The sequence below is a fragment of the Panthera tigris genome, chromosome B1 (assembly GCF_018350195.1).
Source record: "Panthera tigris isolate Pti1 chromosome B1, P.tigris_Pti1_mat1.1, whole genome shotgun sequence".
In the NCBI taxonomy this organism is placed as follows: domain Eukaryota; kingdom Metazoa; phylum Chordata; class Mammalia; order Carnivora; family Felidae; genus Panthera; species Panthera tigris.
Genome location: NC_056663.1, coordinates 101,070,596 through 101,096,825, shown reverse-complemented (window position 1 = coordinate 101,096,825; position 26,230 = coordinate 101,070,596). Strand labels below are relative to the sequence as shown.

At 38.1% G+C, this 26,230-nt stretch overlaps 1 pseudogene; it reads right to left on the bottom strand.

Moving 5' to 3' along the window:
• Positions 1-15,813: 15,813 nt before the first annotated feature.
• On the bottom strand, positions 15,814-15,912 carry LOC122238236 (annotated as a pseudogene).
• Between the last annotated feature and the right edge of the window lie 10,318 nt (positions 15,913-26,230).

Sequence of the window (26,230 nt, the reverse complement as noted above, 5' to 3'; positions counted from 1 at the left end):
AAATTCTGTGTCTCCCTCACTCTCTGACCCTCCCCTACTCTTGCTGTCTTTCTCTCGCTCTCAAAAATAAACAGACATGAAAAAAAAGAAATAAAAGAATGAATAAAATATGTCCTCTCTCATCTAGACTCTCCCAGTCTTTCAGCATCAATAATAAAAAAAAAAAAATTTAATGAGCTAGCAGCACAAGCCAGACTTGATTTCCTATTTGACTGTGAGCATTGAGACTTGGCACTCTAGTGTGGGGTGCGGGCATCTTACCATGGAGGCCAGTTTGGTGTTGACAGATCATGTCAGAATGAGCTGATGACTAAAGCTGGATGATTAAAGGTCCCAGGTGAAAAGCAAGTTCCATACATGCAGGGAGTTAGGAGAGGCTCATGTGTAAGGTGGTTGTAGCTTAAGATTCAGTATAAATTCTGAGATCTCACAATGAGATCCAGGGAGTGAATATGGAGTTGTGCTGCTGCTCCGTAATTGAGATGGAGGTCAAGAACCAGACTAGATGTAGATCCTTGAGATCCAAGAGTAGGGTGAGTTGTTAATGGACAATAACTTTTGTGCACTTGTCACAAGGCAAAATCGCTCCTCAAACTGGGTTGAGAGAGTACTTCTTTATATCTTCATAAGGCATCTCAATTTCTTCATGACTGCATCCTCTAGATAATAGGGGGAAAACCCTAAATATTAGTTTAGTTTGTAAGTAAACTTAGTACATTGTAATAAGAAGAAACAGCTATGTAATTTTCAGGACTCAGCACAAAGTGGAAATGTAGTCGTCCTTATTAAAAAATTAAGAACTTCAATTTACAGTAGAGTAAATTACAGTAGGGTACTCTACAGTAGGGTACAGTAGAGTGCTAAAGCAAACCAGGGATGCTTCTGGTCACACATTCACAAAGCTACGCCTGCTAAGGAATTCAACAATCCCTTTAGGTTACTCTCCATCTCTTTAAAGTGCTCAGGATCTGATTTCCTTTCTCTCTCTCTCTCTCTCTCTCTCTCTCTCACACACACACACACACACACACACAGCACATACACACAGAGTTTTATCTCACGTATGGCCGTCAGTGTACTATAGCCAGCTTGTACCAGCTTGAGAGAGTAAACAACTATGCACATATCTTCCCAGCTCTGCGTTTAGTAATATTATGTGCATAACTTGAAATCAGCCAAGGTGGGAGAATTTACAGCATGAAATTTGCAAGTACTAGAAAGCAGAGCCTTTTTCTTCAGAGAACCAGTTATTAAACATTTACCAGAACACTACTGTATATACGTTCTTAAACAAACACTGTCTCTTTTGTTCATTTGCTGTATTCCTAACATTCAGAATGATGCCCAGCACATAGAGGACACTAAGTTGTTTAACATATGAATAAATATCCTTCTCTGCCCGTAGAGCAGTAGGTTCATGACCTAGATAGCACAGTAGAGGTATTATTTCTGCCTACAAAAGAAATTCTATCATTTGAAAGCTAAATGAATATAGAAAACTCTCTCTTTTAATAAAGGCTGGCTTCAGCAACTACCTTAATCCTCTATTAGATATTATAAGCTGGATATTAGTGTTTCTGTTCTCTTTGCATTCCTGCTAGAACAGTTCTAAACTTGTTAGCCAAATAGATGCATCTGGAAAAAGACTTGGTGGAGTGGTCTGTACAAAGGGATGCAAAAGGCAAAATAGTTCAAAAAATATTATCTTAGATACACATTCATTTTCTCAAGAGCCTAAACCAAAGGGAAGACACCATGGCAAGCAATTGTAGACACTGACGAAGCCAGGATGTCATGAAAGGAGCCAAGGAGGGAGATTATGTTTCTATCAGGGACATGTCTTGGAGTCGTTCCAATCATTTCACAAAGGTGGAGGTCTATTTCTATAATGTAAAGGGGAACACTATAGTCTTCCTGTGTGTCTCGTGTCTCTTCTATACTACTCACACCGAACACTTCACATCTGACACTTCTGGTCACCAAATGTGTAAAGATTTTTCCCCCCAAGCAATCTTCTGAGATAATACCTGGTGTCCTACATTTCAATTCAGTTCTGACACTAACTTAAGTTAGTCCAGGACCCACAGGTGAAGGGTTCCATCCCACAAGACTGCCCCACCCCACTTCAGACACCAACCACAAATTGTAGGCCCCAGGTTACCTACCAGCTTGGCTACAAATCACAGGTTCCGATGACCTTTCTCCTTGAATTCAGTCATTTCCTAGAACAGCCCACAGAATTTAATGAAACACACTTTCCAGGTTATTATGTAATAATAATTATATAATTATTATATAATAAAGAATGTCATAAAGGATACAGATGAACAACCAGATGAAAGTTAGATAGGGTACATACAATCTGGAAGGGTCCTGAATACAGGAGCTTCTGTCCCCATGGAGTTAGGGTATAACACCCACCTGGTATGCAGATGTGTTACCGGGTTTGGTTACCAAACCCGGTGACACATCCCTACACCTCGTACTTCCTTCATGGAAGCCTGATCTATCATTAACTCCATTTCCAACCCCTCTCCCATCTCCGGATAATGGGGAATGGGGCTAAAAGTTCTAAGCTTCTGATCCTGGTTTGGTCTTTCTGGTAACCAGCCCCCACCCAAGATCCCATCAGGAGTCACCTCATTAAAACATAAGATATTCCCGGGGCTCCTGGGTGGCTCGGTTGAGCAACTGATTCTTGATTTCGGCTCAGGTCATAATCTCATTATTTGTCAGATCGAGCTCTGTGTCAGGCTCTGCAGTGAACATTCTTTGTCTCTCTCTCACTCCCTCTCTCTCTCAAAATAAATCAATAAGTATTTTTTTAAAAAAATTACACCTTCCTATCATCCAGGCAATTCCAAGGGATTTAGGAGATCTGTGCCAGGAACTGGAGACAGTGGCCAATATATATTTTTTTCTATTATTTTATACATAAGCAGAATCAGTCACACTTCTCCATATGTGTGAGGCCACAATCTCTTTGCAAGAAATGCAGAATTAATGCCCTTTGAGTTTTTAGATGATGTACTAAAAACTCAAAGCACAAATGCCATGGGTCTTACCACTACTTGTCTTCTTTTTCTCCCTACTCCTCTCCTCTTCTTTCTCTTTAGATGTGCCCCTCTCTTCTCTCTCTCTGCTCTTTTTCATTCTCCCCTTTCTCATCTGTACTTCTCTCTTGGGCGCCTCCCTTCTATAGGCAATCCACAGTGAGGCAAATTGCTGAATGAAAGAAAAAAATAAGGAAATAGGACCAGAATTCTATCTCAGTGCATTTTACATTCCTGGGAGTTGAAGCAATGGGTCCTCTGGGTGGGCACAGGCACATCTGCAACTATTTCTAGGCGTATTATACATTTTGGAAAATTTTATATTAACTTTTTTTATGGAAAAAAGATTAATCCTGACATTTTATGCATCTTTAAGTGACTCTATAATTTAACTTTCGCTCATACCCTTCCTCACATGGCAGAAAGAGTCCTGTGTGTTTATCAAATCTTATTTCACTTTCTTCTTCCCTGACACATAGAAGGACAATATTTTCCACCTATTTTGGAGCTCGGTTGAAGCTATTTTACTGAGTTTAGGCCACTGGATATAAAGCAAACCTAGCCATACAAAATCCACAACTAACCATGTTCTCCTCCCCTTTTGTTTGCCATCATTTGCTTAAAATGGCAGTATACAGGATGCTAGATCACTTAGCTACCACTTGGAGGGGTGCCCTGAAGGGGAGCCCCCCCCCACATTAAACTGACATCAGCTAGAAATAAACCATTGAGATTTGATATTTGTTACTGAGGCCGAGTCAATCCTATCCTGACTCTTTTCTCAGGAACGCCCTCACAGGCCCTAGGATTCATTCTAATTGTACATACACAGGTCATATAACCATTCCTGAAACAATTATTATGGTCAAGGAAGATTTGGCACATTGAACAAGCTTAGGTCATATGCTGTTCTCCGCAGGTTGGACATAGAACCTTGGCAAACAAATGGATTGATATTGAGGTAAGAGTTGATATGCCAGAAAAAATCACGGAATTAGTTTTGTGTTTTGGGTGTTTTGTTTTGTTTTTTTAAGTGAAGATGGCAAGGAAAGACAGGGAATAGATGCTGGAGTCCAAAAACGTCATGGGCTTTTAGGAATTGTAATTAGGCTATTTTTATTTTAATAAACATTAATGTTAAGAATTAGTTGTAGGTAAGTCTAAAAAGGCAAATTAAATGCAATTTTAGAAATTCCAACCTGGAATACAAGATAGGTCACCTACTCCTTAAAATTTAGGGAATCATGTATTTTTTGAGGTGGGAAGTTATTTGATGTGTTTAATGAGAGCAGTTTTTTTTAAAAGAATATTAACTTGATAATGGTATGCAGGATAGATTAAGATTGAAAAAAAACTAGTTGAGAAAATGACAATCCAAAAACAGAGTGATAATTGATAGTAGTGGCAGTGGCGGAGGGATGATAAAGAATTGACACATTGAGTTACATGAGAAAGGAAGAATTGATAGGTTTCCATGTCTGATGTGATGTGGGGAGATAAGGAGGAATCAAAGATGATTTAAAGGTTTAAAACTTGCGCAGGGAGATTATATTTGGGCAAGATGATGGACTTTAGTACATTGAGTCTGAGATGCCTATTAGACATTAGACGTTCAAATGGTGGGTGAGCAGTTTTGCAACTGTAATATGGGAAAATGATCTGCTGTAGAGAGAAAGATTTAGAAGGCATCTACATAAAGATATGTGTTGATAAGATTCCTCAGTGAGAGTAGAGATTATGTAAAGCAAAGGTCTGGGACAACTTGGGCAGTTGCCACCATTGGGACAGAGTTGAGGTAGGACAAATCAACTGAAGAAGGAAGAAGAAACAGAAGAGTAAAAGGACAAGTAGTGTGTGTCAAGGGAGGGGAAATCTTAAAATTGCCCAATGCTACACAGTGTGACACTGAGTCACTGAGGATCTTGAAGTTTCAACAGAGTGAAGATGAAGTTTCAGAAGAGCTAAATTTTGAAGTGTTAATGAAATGGCAAATGGTAAGGAAATGGTGTTAAAAGTCAGGGAGGAGATAAAATGGTAGATTAAAGGCACATTGTAGTTGAACAAAGGTTTCCCCAGGACTGAGCAGACCTGTGCATTTTTAAATCAGAGGAAAGAATACCAGAGAAGAGGAAGAGATTTTGTTGCTGTTTTGTCGGCTTGGGTTTTTTTAATTTTTTTTTTGGTTGTTGTTGTTTTTTTTTTGTTTTTTTTTTTTTTGGCTGTTTTTAGTTTTTTCAGAATACTAGTAATAATAATGGTACCTTTTATTGACACCTAATATGTGTCAAGCACTATGGTAGGTGCTTTTCAGTTATATTTTTCCAGTTATTATACTCATTTTACAGATGAAGAAGTGAAAAATCAGAAAGGTTAAGTAACTTGACAAGATCAGTCAGCTGTTGAGTGGTGGAGCAGGATCAATGTCCCTTGAAGTGAATTCACTTTCAATGGTACCCTACAGTCTCTGAAGTTCCCAACAGTGGTGGCATGATATAATCCATCAGAAGGTTCTCAGAGAAAGAGCCTGGGTATATTATGAAAATCTTCCAGGGACTTCTGACAAGGATCCATGAGTTTACCTCAGGAAAGCAAACAAGTGCCCTGTCTCTGGAGCCTTCTCTTCTGTACCCATTTACTAAAAACGATAATATGTAGTTAGTTACACATGGTTTGAATTTTGTATCACGAATGAATCTTTGAAGGTAAACAAGCTTCCTTTCTTTTATTAGATAAAAATTATGTAGTTCTTTTGCATTTTAAATTAAGAAAAGCTGAGAACCAAATTAAGAACTCTGCTGAGATAAGAGATCAACCCAATTACTTGAATATATCTATTCCCTAGTGGCCTTATTCTTTCAGTTGTTGTTTTATATTTATTTCGAATTCTTTCAAGTCATTTGGATATCCTTTGGGAGAGTAAGTGGTGTATATGTGGATTTATGCTGTATATACTGCTTTGTTGGTTGGCAATCCTTCTCTCTGAAGGATAGGTAGGTTTTCAGCAGGAAGACATGTTGGTGAAAAGGACATTCCAGATGAAAAATAGCAGAGGTAAATAAGCAGAGGCAAGCAAGCTCATTTCAGAACGCAAGAAATAGTACAGTTTGAGGATGTTGTAGAAACACAGAATAAAATGTGTAAGTTAAGAAGTTGTTGGGGCTCCTGAGTGGCTTGGTTGGGCATCTGACTCTTGATTTCAGCTCAGGTCATGATCTCACGGTTTGTGAATTCAGTCCTGAGTCCAGCTCTGCACTGACAGTGCAGAGCCTGCTTGGGATTTTCTCTCTCCCTCTCTCTCTCTGTCCCTCCCTTGCTCACTCTCTCTTTCAAAGGAAATAAATAAACATTTAAAAAAGAAGAATTGATAAAAGTGAGTACTTAAAATGAATTTGTATATATATATAATTATATAAATTTATATTAAATTATTTATGGATGGAAAAGTTATTTTTTTAAAAATGGAGAAAATATATAAAACTCGAGAAGCATTCTGGGCTCAGGATGCTCCAGATATCATTCAGGTCTTAGTCCACTTTAATTTTTTTTAATATTTATTTATTTGTGAGAGGGAGAGAGACAGAGTGTGAGCAGGGGAGGGGCAGAGAGAGAGGGAGATACAGAATCTGAAGCAGGCTCCGGGCTCTGAGCTGTCAGCACAGAGCCCAATGCGAGGCTTGAACCCACGAACCATGAGATCATGACCTGAGCTAAAGTGGGTCACTCAACTGACTGAGCCCCAGGCACCCCAGGTCTTATTCCACTTTAAAGAAACTGAAAGTTCAGATCATAAGGTGGTGCAGCCTGCATGTAGTGTAAGTAAGGAGGCACTTCTGATCTCCACCAGAGGACTAGGCCCTGGCCCTATATTGCATGTGGCTGCCCATGCTTCACAGCAAGTATAAACTATTAAGGTGTGTTAACAGTGTTTTCTGTGATTCCTCCTTTTAACTGACTTCTTCAATTAATCACTTAGCTATGGGTCAATAAGGAATCACTGGAGATTTTGACATAAGGAATTGGCATATTCAACACAATTACAGTGGGATTTGTTCTATTTAATAAACATTTTCACCTACCTCTCAACATGAAGTATTTTAATACACTTGCATTAAAAATTTAGCAGCTTGCTGTATGGGTTAAATAGAATTTCCTCCATAACTGAACTTGATATCAATGTACAAATGCAGGACAATGTCGTGGGACTAAAGGAAGACTGATGGGTTCAAGTCCTGGTTTTACCACTTAGCAGTGCATGAGTTTGAACAAGGTGGTTGTCCTTTCCTTGCCTTAGGTTCTTCATCCATAAAGGAGGATAAGAATGGAACCTCTCTGGGCTGAGATTAGAGAAATACTCATTCCAGAGACTCAAGAGTATAGGATACTTTGCCTGATATAGGAAGATAAGGATTTTGGTGAATTTGTACTGTACCTTTCTTTTTTTCTTTTTTTTCCCTTATTTTTAAATTTAAATTTTAGTTAATTAACATACAGTGCAATACTGGTTTCAGGAGCAGAATTCACTGATTCGTGACTTACATACAACACCCAGTGCTCATCACAAGTGTCCTCCTTAGTACCTATCACCCATCTAGCCCATCTCCCACCTACCTCCCTCTGTCAACACATAGTTTGTTCTCTATCATTAAGAATCCATTGGGGCACCAAGGTGGCTCAGTCAGTTGAGCCTGACTTCAGCTCAGGTCATGATCTCACGGTTCCTGAGATTGAGCCCCACATCAGGCTCAAAACTGTCAGCACAAAGCCCACTACAGATCCTCTGTACTCTTCTCTCTGCCCCTCCCCACTTGTGCTCTCTCAAAAATAAACATTTTGAAGAGTCTATTGTGGTTTGTTTCCCTCTCTTCTTTCCCCCACCCCTTCCCATATGTTCATCTGTTTTGTTTCTTAAATTCCACATGTAAGTGAAATCATATGGTATTTGTCTTTCTCTGACTGACTTATTTTCTTAGCATAATACATTTTAGCTCCACCCATGTCATTGCAAATGGCAAGATTTCATTCTTTTTGATAGCTTAGTAATATTCCATTGTGTATATATATACCACATTTTCTTTATCCATTCATCAGTTGATAGACATTTGGGCTCTCTATGTAGTTTGGCTATTGTTGATAATGCTGCTATAAATATCGGGGTGCATGTACCTCTTCAAATCTGTATTTTTTTATCCTTTGGGTAAATACCTAATAGTGCAATTGCTAGATTGTAGGGTAGTTCTATTTTGAGTTTCTTGAGGAATCTCCATACTGTTCTCCAGAGTGGCTTCATCCATTTGCGTTCACACCAACAGTGCAAGAGGGTTCCCCTTTCTCTGCATCCTCACCAACACCTGTTGTTTCTTGTATTGTTAACTTTAGACACTCTGACAGATGTGAGGTGCACTGTACCTTTCTAAGATATTACTAGAAAATAACTCTACAAGGTGAACACAAAATCCATAAAACTACTACTTCATTATCTTGCTGCTCAATTATATGCCAGCATGGCCAATTGTCAGCAATTCTGAGTTCATGTGTAAGGACAATCTAGTCAATTGGGAGTCTTCTGTATGACAAATGAAGCCTTCCCTCAGCTTTATATACTGGGGCCAGTTTTCTCTCTACACCTATTTGGATACAGACGTATTATATCAACTTCAGCCCAGAAGGAAAGTGTTTCCTAAGTCAAAGGCAGTTATTATAATTTCCCATTGGCTGAAGATCATGTTATAAGTAAGAAGCAAAATTTTTCCACTGTACTACAAGCTTTCTACAAGGCAGACTGAATATCAGATATAACTCTAGTAAAGATATAAAACGCAACATATCAAAATACTAATTTTTCTGAGGACCCAGTCTTGTTATGATGCTCTGAGACTCTGAAAAATTTCTTAAAAAGATTATGTATATGTATGCATATACAAACCCAGAATAAAAGATATGCAAAATTCAGACTCCCTCGCATCCTTAAGAAAATATTCTTTTTTTTTCCTTAAGAAGGTATTCTGAGTCACACTTCTGACCACTTTCATTGTTGTAACAGCTTTTATGAATGTCCCTGAGCTATATAGATGCCTGTTACATACAATCATGGTCATTCTCACCAAGTTTCACATAAATAGTAATGAAAAATTTTAAAGAAAGGAAGAAAAAGAGAGGAAAGGAAAGTAGAGATGAAGGCAGGAAGAAAGGGAAAGAGAGAAGGAGATTCATTGCCCATTGTTGCCATAAGTGAAAAGGAAGAGAAACTATAAGTGGAGATAATCTTTCTGGGACATTCCTGCATATAAACAATTCCCCAAATACCATCATCTCCTTTTGAACATGTCTCTTTTTCTCTTGTTCCCTACTAGCTGAGCTGGAACTCAGCTCCAGGAAAGCCCCGGCAGAGGGAGGGCAGAAAGGGTGTAAGGCAGCCAACTTTTCCATTTCCCCTCTTGGGCTGTTTTTCCATCTTACAGTTTGCCCTGATTCAGAACGAGAAGGTGAAAACATACAGAGGGAGATGGCATCAGCCACTTTCCCTCTGTGACCAAACCACATAACAACCAAGGCTTGATATCAAAGAGTCCACAAAAGAAAGGCCTGGCCATTCAAGACAGGCTTATTTCAAACCCTGGTCCAGTTTTGCCCCATGAATTTTGGGCTTGCCCAAAGGGAAGCATTTGGAGCAGTTGTTGAACAAACTTCCTGGCAACCACAGAGGCATTGGATTCTGTAATGTGCACTTACAGCCTGCCCTCACTGACACTACCTCCACCTGTCCTGACTCCCCTGTATCACTAGACACTGCCAATGATGCAGGTGTTGTTTTCCTTTCACTCATCAGCACCCAAATCCATGGGGTTGTGAAGGGTTAACAGCCTTTCTTATTAATAAGAAACTGCTAGGTTCTGTGGTCACAGAAGCAAAATGAATCATGATTAGAAATATCCATCTCCCCCCTCCCTTGATATGATGCCATTAATTAAACCATAAATATGGAAAAAATCTCTCCAGTTTGTAAAGCCCTAAAAAGACAAATTGAGTTTGAAATTATCCTTAATTATGCCAGTGTTTAACAATAAACTTTGTAGTATGGGAACCTCAGCTCACTACCCAGTACATTCATGGACTTTCTGTTGACATCAGAAGAAAACTGTTTAATTAAACTTTCTTTAATAATGCCAAGGCTTTGGGGCACCTGGGTGGCTCAGTCGGTTAAGTGTCCAACTTCAGCTTAGGTCAGGATCTCGTGGTCCATGAGTTCGAGCCCCATGTCAGGCTCTGTGCTGACAGCTCGGAGCCTGGAGCCTGCTTTGGATTCTGTGTCTCCCTGTCTCCCTGTCTCTCTGCCCCTCCCCTGCTTGCACTCCATCTCTCTCTCCCTCAAAAATAAATAAACATTAAAGATTTTTAAAAAATAATGCCAAAGTCTTTGGGGTGCCTGGGTGGCTCAGTCAGTTGAGCATCCACTCTTGATTTGGGCTCAGATTATGATCCCAGGGTCTCATGGGATCAAGCCCCACATCAGGCTCTATGTCTGTCTGTCTGTCTCTCTCTCTCTCTCTGCCCCATCTCCCCTACTTGTGTGTGTCCTCTCTCTTAAAATAAATACATAAATAAAAATATGCCAAGACTTTTATATTTATAATCGAGAATCACTATTCAATATATTTACTGATTATGTCTTTAAAGGTTAAAAGATTCAGTTATAAGCAGAGAATGTTATTTATTAGAGTTAAATGTTACTTTCTGCAAATGTCTGAAATTGCTACCCCTAGGTTGATAGGAATCTTGCATGTTAAAGTATCACCAGTTTGTGGGATGAGTGGGAAGAATAGACACTTCTCCCTCACTCCTGCACTTTATCAATTCCCATCTCACTGCTGGCTTCTCTCTGCCCTTTTCCTCATGTGTATCAGGAAAGGAGGTAGACATCGGGGAAGACTGTGGGGTTTTTTTTTTTAAATACAATATTTATTTGTCTATTATATCTTTTTTGTTGTTTTTGCTTTTTTATATTAAATACAATTTATTGTCAAATTGGTTTCCATACAACACCCAGTATGTTTTCACTCATATGTGGCTCCTGGGGAAGATTGTTTTAAAAGTGATCTCTGGGTGTCTAACTCTTGGCTTTGGCTCAGGTTGTGATCTCATGGTTTATGAGACAGAGCCCCATGTGGAGCTCTGCACTGACAGCACAGAGTCTTGGGATTCTCTCCCTCTCCCTCTTTTTGTGCCCCTCCCCTGCTCTCGCTGTCTCTCTCTCTCTCTCTCTCTCTCTCTCTCAACTTTAAAAAAGTGTTCTCAATAATTTCTCTCTCCCCAGACCCTTTATAATGTGACTTAGCCACTTCTCCCACCAAGAGGTGCAATTAATTTCTCCACCCCTTCAATCTTAGTTGGCCTTATAATTTGCTTTTGCTGATAGGGCGCCGTGTAAGTGATGGGTTGTGGCTTCTGAACCTCTCAGCCTTGAGTGGCCTTGTAGCTTCTGCTCTAGCCCCTTGTATGTTGCCACTACATAATGAAGCCCAGTCTTTGTTAAGGCTACACTTCTTAACAAAGAGAGAACACATGAGAGAAAGGCCCAATCAATAGCCAAAGCCAACCACCAAATGTGTAACAGTGCTCAGTTTAGATCATCTAGCCCCAGTCAAGCTGCAGATGACTGCAGCTACATGTGTGACCCAGACAAGACCAGCAGAAAGATGCCCCACTGGGTCCAGTGCAAGTGGATGTCCCATGATATTTTTTAAACTGAGATGTAAGTTACATATAGCATTGTGTAAATTTAAGGTGTACACTGTGTTGAATTGATACATTTATATATTACATTATGATTACCACCACAGCTTAAGCTTATACCTCTATCATGTCACAAAATTGTCATTTCTTTTTTGTGGTGAGAACATTTAAGATAGAGTTTCTTAGCAATTTTGAAGTGTATAATATGATATTGTTGACTATAATCACTATGCTGTGCATTAGATGTCCAGAACCTATTCATTTTCTAAGTGCAAGTCTATGTCCTTTAATGACATCTCCCCAATTCCCCTACACACCAGCCCCCAGTAACCACCATTCTACTCTATTTCTACAAGCTTGGCTTTTTTGATTCCACAGATAAGTGATATCATACAATATTTGTCTTTCTCTGTCTGGCTTACTTCATTAAGCACAAAGTCCATCCATGTCAGACTGCAAATGGCAGGCTTTCTTTCTTTCCCATGGCTGAATAATATTCCAATTGTATATGTATTCTACAACTTCCCTATCCATTCATCTATTGACAGGCACTTAGATTGTTTCCATATTTTGGCTATTGTGAATAATGCTGCAAAAAACATGGGAGTGCAGAGATCTTTTCAGAATCCTGTGTTCATTTCCCTTGGATGCATATCCAGAAGTGGGATTGCTGGATCATATGATAGTTGTATTTTTAATTTTTTTAAGAACTTCCACACTGTTTTACATAGTTGTTACTCCAATTTATAGTCCCACCAATGGTGCACTGATTTCCTTTTCTCCATCCTCATTAACCGTTGTTATCCCTTGCCTTCTAGATGATAGCCACTTTAACAGACGTGAAGTGATACCTTAAATTGTGGTTTGTATTTGCATTTCCCTGATGTTGAGCATCTTTTCATGTATATATTGGCCATTTGGATATCTTTTTTGGAAAAATGGCTACTCATTTCTGTGCCCATTTTTAATTGGTTTGTTTGGTTTTATTGTTAAGTTGTGTAAGTTCTTTATATATTTTGGATATTAAGACCTTATCTATATGTCATTTGCAAATATTTTTTCCTATTTCAAAGGCTGACTTTTCATCTTGTTGATTTTTGCTTTTTGTTGTTTCTTTGTTAGTTTGATATAGTCCTACTTAGTGACTTTTGCTTTTGTTGCTTGAAATTTGGGTGTCACATCCAAAAAATTATTGTCAAGACCAATGTCAAGGAGATTCTTCCCAATGTTTTCTTCTAGGAGTGTTCTCCTAAGAGGTCTTACATTTAAGTCTTTAAACGATTTCAAGTTAATTGTTGTGAGTGAATGATAGGGATCCAATTTCATTTTTCTGCATGTAATTATCGAATTTTCTTAGCACCCTGTTGAAGGGACTATCCTTTCCCCATTGAGTGCTCCTGGCTTCCATATCAAATATTAGTTGACAGTATATGTGGGGATTCATTTCTGGGGTATTTTGTTCCATTGGTCCATGTTTCTATTTTTATGCCAATATCATTCTGTTTCAATTACCACAGCTTTGTATAGTTTGAATTCAGGAAGTACAATGACTGCAGATTTGTTCTTTTGGCTCTTTGGGGTCTGTTCTGATTTCATACAAACTTTAAGATTGTTTTTTCTATTTCTGTGAAAAATATCATTTTTTGATGACATTTTGAATTTTGATAGGGATTGCATTGAATCTCTAGATGGCTTTGGGTAGTATGAACATTTTAACAATTTTAATTCTTCTTATCCATAAACACAAGACCTTTCTAGGTGTGTCTTCTTCATTTCTTTCATCAAAGTTTTATAGTTTTCATTGACAGATTTTTCACTTCCTTGGTTAAATTTATCTCTAAGTATTTTATGATTTTTGATGCTATTGTGAATGGGATGGTTTTCTTTATTTCTTTTTCAGACATTTTGTTATTAGTAGGTGGAAGCACAATTGATTTCTGTATGTCCATTTTATATCCTGAAACTTTACTGATTTCATTGATTAGTTCTAGCAGTTTTTGGTTGCGTTTTCAGGATTTCATACACGTAAAGTTTATCATCTGCAAATAATGACAGTTTTACTTCTTCCTTTCCTACTTGGATGAGTTTTATTTGGTGGACTTCCAGTACTATCAAATGAGAGTGGGCACCCTGATCTTGTTCTTGATTTTGGAGAAAAAGCTTTCAATCTTCCACCATTGAGTATGATGTTAGCTGTGGGTCTGTCATATATGGCTTTTAAGGTGTGTTTCTTGTATACCCAATTTGTTGAAAGTTTTTGTCATGAAAGATTTTGTGTGTTGTCAAATGCTTTTTCCACATATATTGAAATAAACACATGGCTTTTATCTTTTATTCTATTAATGCAGTTTATCACATTTATTGATTTGTGTATGTTGACCCATCCTTGCATCCCAGGGATAAAGCACTTAATGTGCTGTTGAATTTAGTTCACTAATATTTTGTTAAGAGTTTTTGTATTTATATTCATCAGGGATATTGTTCTATAGGGTTTTGCTGTTGTGTTAATTTGTTGTTGTTGTTGCTGTTGTTGTTGTTGTTGTTGTTGTTTGTAGTATACTTATCTGGTTTTTGGTATCAAGGTAATGCTGGCCTCATAAAATAAAGAAGAATGAAAATGCTCATGCCTGTTCAATTTTTTTGGAAGAATCTGAAAAGAGTTGTTGTTAATTATTCTTTTAATATGTGATATAATTTACCAGAGAAGCTGTCTGCTCCTGGGCTTTCCAGTGTTGGGAGGTTGTTGATTACTAATTCAATCTTCTTACTTATTATTGGTCTGTTAAGGTTTTCTTTTTTTTTTTTTTAAGTTTCTTTATTTATTTTAAGAGAGTGAATGTGTGCATGAGCCAGCAGGGGAAGGACAGAGAGAGAGAGAATCCCATGCAGGCTCTGTGCTGTCATCAAGGAACCCAACAAAGGGTTCGATTCCACGAACCATAAGATCATGACCTGAGCTGAAACCAAGATACAGATGCTTAACTGACTGAGCCACCCAGGCATCCTGGTCTGTTAAGATTTTCTATTTTTCCTGATTCAGGCTTGGTAGGTTGTATGTTTCTAGGAACTTATCCATTTCTTCTGGCTTATCTTTTTTTTGGTCTACAATTGCTCATAGTAGTCTCTTATGATACTATGTATTTCTGTAATCCCAGGGGTAATGTCTCCTCTTTCATTTATGATTTTATTCACTTGAGTTTCTCTCTTTTTTTTCTCTTAGTTGGTGTGGCTAAAGGTTTGTCAATTTTGTTTACCTTTTTTAAAAAACCAGCTTAGTTTCAGTGGTCTTTTCTAGTGTTTTTCTGGTCTGTATTTTATTTATTTCTGCTCTAATGTTTACTTTCCTTCACTGTGGGCTTAGTTTGTTCTTCTTTTTCTAGTTCCTGGAGGTATAAAGTTAGGTTGTTTATTTGTGATCTTTCTATTTTCTTAGCATGTATGTGTGCATTTATCACCATAAACTTTCCTCTCAGAATTGCTCGTGTAGCATCCCATGTGTTTCCATTCTCATTTGTTTTGACATTTTTTTTTAATTTACTTTTTATTTCTTCTTTGACCCATGGACTGTTCAGGAGTATGTTGTTTAGTTTCCACATGCTTATAAATTTTCCAACTTTCCTCTTGTTGATTTCTAGTTATACTATTGTGGTTGGAAAACACTTGGTATGATTTCAGTCTTCTTAATTTGCTAAGACTTGCTTTGTGGCCTATCATCTGATCTATCTTGGAGAAGGTTCTGTGTGCATTTGAGAAGAATGCATATTCTGCTGCTCATGGACAGAACATTCTGTATACGTCTGTTAGGTCCATTTGGTCCAATGTATGGTTCAAGTTCAACATTTTCTTGTTGATATTCTGTCTGGCTGAACTATCCACTGCTGAAAGTGAGGTATTGAAGTCTCCTACTATTATTATATTGTTGTCAACTTCTCCCTATAGAATTGTTACTATTTGCTTAATATATTTTGGTGCTCTGATGTTCAGTGCCTATATTTACAATTATTATATCTTCTTGATGATTTGACCCCTTAACAACATGGAACGCTTCATGAATTTGCACGTTATTTTGCACAGGGGCTATGCTAACTTTCTCTTTATTGTTCCAATTCTAGTGCCTGCTGAAGCAAGCACAACCCATGGTACTGTGAACAGATAAAATTTTTGTCCTTTTAAGACACTGAGCTTTCAGGTGACTTTTAAACAGCAGTAAATAATTGATAAAGATTTAATCTGATTGATGGGTCTAGAGAGGTTGAGGGGGCACATCCCAGCCTCTTTCTCTTATTCTTCTTTTGGGAGTAAGTAACCCACTAAGAATTCATGTCCTTTTTTTGTCATCCAGACCATAAATCTTATAGGATTGAGATGAACTGATACATATTTTTTCCAAATGCTAAAGAGCCAGGAGTTAAAGTCAATATGTGACTGAAATCAAGACCAAAATCAAATATAAGAGGAAGAAGTAGGAATCAAGAATACATCTGAAAATAATTTTGAAAATTGATATAGTAAGTTTAGTAGTCACAAATTGAAAGATGATTAGTGAAACGAAAATGTTTTAAATATTTCCCATTTTCCTTTCTCTTTAAATTCTGTTATGTCAATATTAAAAGTAATTTATTATAATTTTTAATTTTTTTCCTCCTCATGAAATTGAAGGTGACAAAAACTATAATTTACTTCATCCTCACAGGATGTGAAAAATTCTCAAATAGGACTTTTTATTGAAAACATGTAATATCTTTGGGTTTTGGCCTTGAAACATTTCTGTTATTCATTTTTATATAAATTTAGTTCTCCTGATTATCAGAAGGATATCTGTTTTAACAACAGTGTTTCTGTGCAGTGTTAAAAAAATTTTTTTTTAATTTTTTAAGGTGATTTTTCTGAGTTGTTTTTGGTTTTTTGCTCTATTGGTCTGGCCCACTTTTATCTGGACCCTCTCTTTCCTCCATCTATGTTGTTTCTTCCTGATCAATTTTGATTTAGCCCCTCCTATTCCATCTGAGTGTGAGCCCCTGTGGAAGGTGGGAAGGTGGTGCTGCTAAGCGATCAGCCTGACTTACTGCAGGACCCTTGCCTCATCTGCTAATCTAGGGATGACTCCCTCTCATTTCTGCGGTTGCTCTTACTGGCCACTGTGCCTCCCCATGAGTATCTGGTGGCCATTTTAGGGTCTCTTATTGTCAGGTTGTGAATCATCCCGTAGCTTTTCTATGTTTTCTCTGAAACAGGTGCTGATGATGCGCTGGTCTTGTGGCTCTGCTGGTTTGCATTTTTGGGGTTCCTGGAGTACCTTGTCACCTAGCTTTGTTGTAAATGCTGTCCACTGTCTTTTTTTGTTGGAATTTGGGAAGATCTAAAAGCTATGCCTCTTCCACCACTGTCATCTTCACAGAATTTGATAAGAAGAGTTTTAACACAAGTTCAATCTTGAGCGCTTGGCCATAATTTGAAAGTGAATACCCAGATATTTATTTAGATTAATGATAGATCAAAATGACATCTCTTGTTCACATCTCTTGTTTGTGTTACTGCCACTGCTACACTGATTAGCTGTGATGGTCACCTATAATATCACATGATCTCTGATCACCCACAAGTTTAAGATGTGAGAAATGCTGTGAAAGTAGGCATCTGTCATTTGGACCTTCTGGCAAAATACCAGGGTTAAGGTTGAACTTAGGTGTATCCTTATATATCAGTGATGTATGTGTGACTTGGCTGCCCTGGCACTGGATGGGTACATTGAATCCTGGGCTTCAGTATCAGGAAGCCCACCTACACACAGATATAAACCATGTTCTCTAGCAGAGCCCTTACCAGTTAAAAAATTGTTTAGGTTTTACCACCAAATGCTAATCACTTTTTGATTACTTCAAAACTTGGACAGGGTGAATTTTTCTCTCTATTATTTGAAAAGGAAAATAGGAGAAAATATTGGAGAGCACTTTAGCACTTGCATCCTTAACACGTGGAGACTGAGACATCTGGCAGGGCTGGCAAGTGTAACTTTAAGTTTTGGTGGTTCTTATGAAGTGTTACACGTTGAATTGTGTCCCCCCAAATAAGGTATGTTAAAGTCTTCATTCTCAGTACCTCAGAATGTGACCTTATTTGGAAATAGGATAGTTGTAGATGTAATTAGTTAAGAAGAGTGGAGCCCTACTCCAACAGCGCTGATGTCCTTAGAATATAGCCACGAAGACAGAGAGAGAATGCCATGTGACCACAAAGGCAGAGATTGGAGTTGTGTAGCTGCAACACAAAAGATTGCCTACAAACCACCAGAAGCTAGGAAGAGGCAAGGAAGTATTACCTGACAGGTTTCAAAGTGAATGCAGGTCTGCTGACACTTTGATTTCAAGCTTCTAACCTCCACAACTGTGAGGCAATAACTTTTGTTGCTTTAAGCCATCCAGTTCATGGTATTGTGTTATGGCCCCCTAAGTAACTAATACTTTAAAGGCTAATGGGGCCTTCTTATCTTCGTGGTGGGTAGCCTGTATTGAGCAATGCAGCTGGCTTTATAGTCACAAAAAAGTCACAATATACAAAGACTCTCACTGAGTCTGCGGTGGACACAGAACTCAACACCCAAGAATTTGGAAGCATGGAATGTCAACCAACATCTTCAACAGAAAATCTTTTTCCTTTAATTGAATGTTTGCTAGCCACACCAACTAAGAAAAGGCTCATTAAGCTCCAGTTCAACATCAAATTACAGTAATCTGTTACTTGCAGTGGAGAATATACTAAGTTAATATGATGTAAAAGAGTTTGAGGACTATGTTGGGGAACTATACATTTAAAAAATCTCCCACCAACCGAGAAAAATTCTCCACAAAAGGAAAAGGGGAAAAACAGTTCTATACTGAATAAGCATTAAACCAGAATGTGATGTGCATCTCAGGCAATCCACTAAAAGACTGCAAAACCAGAAAGAAATCTCACCCTTTTATAAAGCCAGGCAGATACAACACACTCCCTACAAGTTGTCAAAATAAACAGTAACTATTCCTCAAATAGGAGGACTTGACAGCACCATTTGTCACACATAGCTCCCCCTAAATTTAAATCTGATCATTGGGATGACCATCTATGTTAGCTAATTGGCTTTATCCAAAGGAAAACGAACTTGCCATATCTTTATGATAGGAGGTCATTTTGTGATTTGGAGCAAGGTGCCCGCTCAAGTTAACATCCTACTTTCCCACAGAAACTGGAAAATAAGTCTTCTTTTTTTTTTTTTTTTTTTTTGACAATTACATCTCAAAGAGATGGCTTCTTGGTTTTTAGGAAACATCATACTTTCAAGTAAATTATTGCAGTGGCTAGATTCAAATGAAATACCATTAATTCTCCTTTTTGTGCTTCTGGTACCTGTAAAAGAATGGTTTAGTAAGTCAGTTTGCCAGTCCTAGTTTTCAGACTCTTCCAATGGATTACCTTGGACATTGATTCTTAGCAGTTGAGAAAATAGTGGCAATAGTAATTAATTTACATCAACACTTTCACAACTTTATTTTGTGACATGCTCCATGAAGTAGAGTTTCATGGTTGTGTCAGAGATTGTTCATGGTCCTCTGCTCCTCTTCCTCAAAAACAGAATGTTTAACCAGGCATGTGGCTACACAGAATAAAGATTACATTTTAGCAGTTTTTCATGTAGATGTGGCCATATAACTAAGTTCCAATCAATAAGATATAGTCAAAAGTTGCTTTCCAACTTCTAGGAAGCATCCTTGATAGGTTAGGGGATTCTCTTCTTTTCATGTCCTCCTTCATGCTGCATGGATTGCAGATGTACTGATTGGAGCTGTAGCAGCCATATGATACCATGAGGTGGTCTTAACAGTGGGAGACTGAGCCATGATACATTAAAGGGCCAAAGTAGCTCTGGACTATACATCTCCAGAATTTTACTTAAGAAAGTAACAAACTTTTATCTAGTTTAAGACATTAAGACACTTATATTTTCATTTTTTCTGTCACTACTAGTTGAACTTAATCTTAATACAATAGTCAGATATATCTGGGAAATTGTACATATCTTATCTCCTGCTCTACTAAGGGATATTGGCATAAGAAAAGATCCCAAAAAGACCTGCAGCAAAATATTTTGAATTTTGTTTAGTCCTCTACTCCCAGTGTTTTCTTTTTCTATTAAAACACTACAAGGAGAGTTAATTCCCATGTTATTAGAACATAATAGAGGGCCCTGCTACAAATAGAGTAGATTTTCTATAACAATACAACTTTGCCAGTCTTTTTGCCATTTGAACAACTAGGATCTCCATATCCCTGAGCTGTATTCTGATGACTATTTAACTCCATGCTTTGTTCAGAGTGGTTTTTCAAATCTACGTTATATCACTTGAATATTATGAGCAAAGGTGGGTGGGTGGGCAATACTTCCAGAGCCTGAATTAAGTTGTTGCTTAAGTGATTAAGTCATCTATAGACATTTCAGGGCATGGCCCATACTTACTGAATTCTGTTAACACTCATGTCAGGAGTTTATAATGGAAAGTATGCATTCATTTCTATAACAAGCAGTCTCACTGTCTAGGATCTATTCTTCAGTCAGACTTAGTTCACTCAAGAGGAGTCATTGGAGGACTTTATCATGAGCTACAGCTATAAGTCAATCTTTTCACATGTCATCTAAGAGACCTATATTACAGGGTGGAGACTTAACCTTAGTTCTTCAACAAATAGAGCTTTAAACGTAGCTTGAGCCTGGCCAACAATGTATTTTATTTGTGTAATTTTAATATCTGGTGTTAACTGAGAAGAGTGGCTTTAATAGTTCCACAGCATATCAATATTACTATTAAACAATACGAAGGCTCCTAGAGGGCCAACACTTACTTTTCTTACAGCCCCTTTGGTGACAAGCACAGGGCACATATAGGAATTGAGGTTATTGCTAGATGGGATATAGGGAAATCACCGGGGTTACCTTAACAGCACAAACACAGTTTTGCAGATGTTATATTTCAGTAATTTGCTCTAACAATGCCTCTTTTTCTTTGCTGCTCATGAAACAGTTAGGGGGTTGTTGGTTTGTTTGTTTGTTTTTTTTTAACAACTTAATAGAATCTATTTTAGTTTCCCAATATTTGAACTAGTCTGGATGTACACACTCAGACATGAGAGGCAAGAAAGTTTTAAGTTTTGCTGAAGTCCAAGTCTTCTGTAACCTAATTAATTTGGTTACACTGATATTTTTAGAACCTTTAAGACCAGAGCCACATTAAACATGCTCCAGAGCTCAAGTGTATCTGGCCCCAAAAGCTTGTGAGTGGCCCTGTGCCTTGCACAGTTTGCCACCTTGTGTTTTTCTGTAAGGGTAACGCTATTTTCCGTCTTGAAAAAATTTGTTTGGCTTCTGCAGAATGGGTGGAGCATGGGCATCTTCTCTATTAGAACTAGTGTTTTAAATTCTGAAACATCAAACAAACAAAATATCACGTTTTCTTTGTTAATTGTAAAATTAATAAATCCCCATCAGAGAAGGATTCTGACTTTAATTCTTCCCTCTGAAGGAGGAGCTGCTTGGGAGGGATTCTGCAGCTATCACTCAAAATAGCATCACAGGAAAAGCCTCGCTGTGCTTGAAGAACCATATGAAAGCACTCTCTGGTAGTTGCTTTAAATGAAATACAAGATAATACTGCCAAAACTATACCAGCATTTGAAGCCATTGCACCAAAGATATACAGTATAGTTCCCTATTAAAATTTGAACTAGATCATAGTTGTAAGGCTTTCTTTTCTTGTCTCACTTAATTCATGTTTTCCCTCCCTTTTTAATAGCCTGAAAGTATTTTTGTGACTCTGGAACAATGATTTTTAAACCTGAGTGTGTGTGAGGCTCAAATTCACAGACCGATTCAGTAGGACTGGACTGGGTTCAGGAAATCACTTTTATAACAAAACCCAGATATTTCTTTCTTTTCTTTTCTGTAACTGATATTGGGGCCTGCATCTGGCCATTCCCTGTCACTGCTCTATCTCCTTTCTTTTCTCACAACCATCTAGAGACAAACGAAGCAAGCTTGCCCTCTACCTTTTAATATCCGGCCCTCCATAAAAACTCTAGAGTATATTTGGCCAAGTCTGTTCCTTGATATGCTAAATGGGAATTAAGATGGTGGCCGTGATTTTACTTAATACATTAATTAATGAGGGAACCAGTAAAATAAAAAACTGGTTCAAAATCTTATATATCTCTAGGAATGCTGAAAGAAATTTGTAAGCAGATGGAAAACTGGTCAATATCCACAGAGCTATAATCAATTATTTTCCACATGAAAATAATTCATTTGCATTAATATGGGCAAAACTAATTTGCATTACTGTAGATTTTCTAAGACTTACAGAGGTATAAAATGGCTCAAAGACTGGTCTCAGCCCCCTTTAGAACTAGTTGACCTGGAAGGGTGTGCAAGTGATTTTTTTTCCCCATTTGTCTTACAAATTTTTCCTGACACAGCCAGAAACCTAAATTTCCTTATCAGTAAAATGAGAGATTTGGACTAGTGGCTTCTGAGACCCTTCGATTCCAACATCCTGTTATTCTAATTTCTTGGCCGTTATCTATGTACGTGCATACAACTCATGGAATATTTTTGTAAGAACTATTATAGTCATTTTTATTAGTCAAATCAGCCATAGCTATGAGTGCATCCTCTTGCAGTCTCTGTCTAAAAATAAAATCAGGGGTTCCTGGGTGGCTCATTCTGTAAAGCAACAGACTTTCGATTTTGGTTCAGGTCATGATCCCAGGATCATGGGATTGAGCCCTGAATCAGGCTCTGCACTGACAGCATGAAATCTGCTTAAGATTCTCTCTCTCTCCTTCTGTCCCTCCCCTGCTCGCATGCACTCCCCCCGCCCCCGTCTCACCTCTCTCTCTCTCTCTCATAAATAAATAAATAAATAAATAAATAAATAGAATAAAATAAAACATAAATTCTGCCTTTCTCCCAGTTACTTTTAGGCTATGTGTTTGTATGTGTGTGGGGGGGGGGGGTGTGTAAATGAAAGCAGGACCTAAGTATAGGTATTTTCGGCATATTTGTTCATTGTCTTTTCCAAATGCTACCTACGGAATACACTGGTAACTGGGTAAATGTGACAAGTCAGGACAATATTGTGTACATTTTATAGATGGTGAATCTTTGAGAAGGAAGGAATCAAGATTTCTCTAATTTTGCAGACTTTCCTGTAGGGCAAATACAGCAGAACTTTTTTTAAGATTGTTTTGTGATGGCAGAGGTGGTCATAGCAGTGTTAGGGGTGTCAAAACTTGGTGGAGCTGGTGGAGGCCAGTGTTAGGCAGTAGAGAATAAGAAGATACTGAAGTATGATTTTTGTTTGTTTGATCACTTCATTTCTCCTCTATTAGAGGAGCTTTAAACTAAACTTTACAGCAGTGGAGAAAGACAGAGCCTCTTCAGCTTTGTAATTTAACAAATGTTTGTTGAAAGAATATCCGAACTACCTTTCTTTTCTGGAAACAGAGAGCCCAGGTCTCCTAAAAAGCTCTCAAACTATTGAGTGTTTAAAAATTCTATTGTATTTGAAGGCGTGAAAACATGCATTAATGATTACATTCAGCTGATATTTTTGGAGGATAAATATTCTACTTTGTAGATTTTATCAGGTAAAACCCCATTCAGTTTAGAAATCATCATCAAAATTCTTTTTTATTTAAATTTGTTTATTCTCATTTGAATGGTCTCACTTTAACTAAAACAATATTCTTGATGGTAAAACATAAAAACAATCACATTTCTTTGTTTCAATCTTTCTTTTCTTTCATCCTAGTCATTTCTGTAAAAACAGAGACCAAAATGACTGGGTAGGATTATGGAGGATTTCTGGTAATAATACACCTACACAATGTGCTGCAGGAAGTAGAAAGTCCATACTTGATGCCCTCAGTAACTTATGACTCATATGAATCATATAAGAACATAGGACTATTACTACTGAATGTTGAAGATTTATGTCTCAAGTATACTTTTCTACACCAATAACATAATATGGATTCAAGGGGCAAAAATATCAAACCCTAGATCTTCTATACACACATATACATTTATATCTGTCTACATAAATATGCACAAAAGTGGTTTCAAGTAAGGTGCAGGAGGTGGATGTGGAGGATGGGATGACTAAAAAAATAACAAATAGTAATTAACACATTTTATAAGGGAGCCAAACGACATTCATGCATTAATTTTAGCATCATAATAGCCCTGAGAAATCATTTCTAGTAACACCATTTTACAGATGAAGAAAATGAGACTCAGTAGTAAGTAGCAGAGCCCAGATTTGAAACAAGTTCTGCCTGATTCTAAAACAAATAGGACGTATAGTAAGACTTTTCCTGTTGTCCCTAAACTGCAGCTAGGGCACGAAACTAAAGTCAAAAATCAGTGAGTATGTCCACAATTTAAAATCAGAGAGTTACCAGCATCTGGAGCCAGCCATATTCTCTCATTGTTCCTACAACCAATTGTTCCTACAACCAATTCTATGCACCTCTCACCTCTGATTCCCTCCCTGAAAGGACTGAGAGTGAAAGAGGCGTAGCTTTCCCTTCCCCAAAGCTAATGGGAAGGAAAAAGGAAAAGAGAGAGAATTTTTTCTAAAGATTCCAGTACCTAGAAGAGGTGGCCAACATTTTTATCCTCACACAGGCTTTAGTTCAAGAGTGGACATGTTGCTTGGCCCCCATGTGATCTGAATAGGGGCAGAAATTTGGGGAGAGAGAGGGCAAGGTGAGATCCAAGGACCACTCTGCCTGTGATCTGTTGGTTTCCATTAAAAGATGGATCCCATGTGTCCCTGCTGACCTCACAATTTGCTAAAAGATGAGAACCAGGGCTATACCTTTGGGCAATGTAAGCTATACCTTTGGGCAATGTAAGCTCTCTCTCTCTCTCTCTCTCTCTCTCTCTCTCTCTGTGTGTGTGTGTGTGTGTGTGTGTGTTGGGAAGCAGGATGGAGGCAAAGAGGGCCCCTCCCCTGTTACTTGTGAAGATTGTTGGAGCCTTCTTGTCAGCTTGTGTAGACCTTGAACAGAAGTGCAGTCATGGTTAACCAAGAAGAGGTCTGCAACTCAGCCCCTCCTCCCCAACCCCAACCCCCACTTGAAAAACATCTGGAAGAAGGATAAGAAGATGGACACAGATGCAACCATGGTCCCTCCACTCAGATCTAGTCTGAGTGCAGGAAAGAGAAGAGTGGAGGAAAGAGAAGATTACTTTGAATCATTTTTGAGAAAATGAGTGAATCTTAAATGCCAGAATTAGACTGTTCAAATAACCAAAATGAGCTAAAAAATTATAAAGACTGGCCAACATGTTGTTAAGAAAGTATATACTAGAGGAAAAGGCTTGGGGGAGATGGTCATTTAGCACAAATGTCAGGAGAGTTATGGAAAATATAGAACCTTTTTATTTATACACTGCCCCCCAAAAAGGTAAGCATAGTCACCAAACCAATTATTCTATTATTCTTTTCTCTATGTAATCCCGATGAGAGTAAGGAGCCAGAGGCATATCTCTAGCACTTAGAGCCCTTTTTAAGATTTCCCCAGAGATGCCTGCGTGGCTCAGTCAGTTAAGCATCCATTTTCCACTCAGGTCATGATCTCACGGGTTCTTGAGTTTCAATCCTGTGTCAGACTCAGGCTCCAGAGTTGATGGTGCAAAGCCTGCTTAGGATTCTCGTTCTCTCCTCTCTCTGCCCCTCCCTCACTCATGTTTTCTCTCTCTTTCATAATAAATAAATAAATATAACAACAACAAAAAAAGACTTCCCCAATTAACTGGGACTCCTACCTGATTGGAAAGTTCTTGACTGATTCTATTTGTCTCAGCTCCAAGATGAAGGATGACTTCAGCTTTCTCTGTAGGACCAGTGGAGCAAATGCTTTAAAATATTCCCAGATTCAAGGAGTCTTAAGTCTTTAAATGGCAGGTTTAAGCATTGTGCCTTTACAGAACATGCCATTCACAACCTTACCATGCCCTCCTTTCCCTGATCCTTAATTCCTATGTACTCACAGAGACAACTGAATCTTCAAGGAGTAGTATCTAATTTAAGTTTATGGGGCCAATGATCACTGTGGTAGATTGCATCCTTCGTTCTAATTCTCTGCCCCTTCCAGTGTCCTTGCCTTTTCCCATCGATCTTGCAATCCTACCCACTAAAGGGGCAGAATATATTTCTCCACACCTTGACTTCAGCTTTAGCCATGTGACTTGTCTTAGGCAACAGAATAAAATGGAAATGACAATGTACCATTATAAGCCTGGGCCTCGAGAGGCCTTGCATATTGCCTCTTATGGACATGTAAGTCATAGCTTTTGTTTCAACCACTAAATTTTGGGATGGTTTATAATGCACTAAATGATAATTGATACA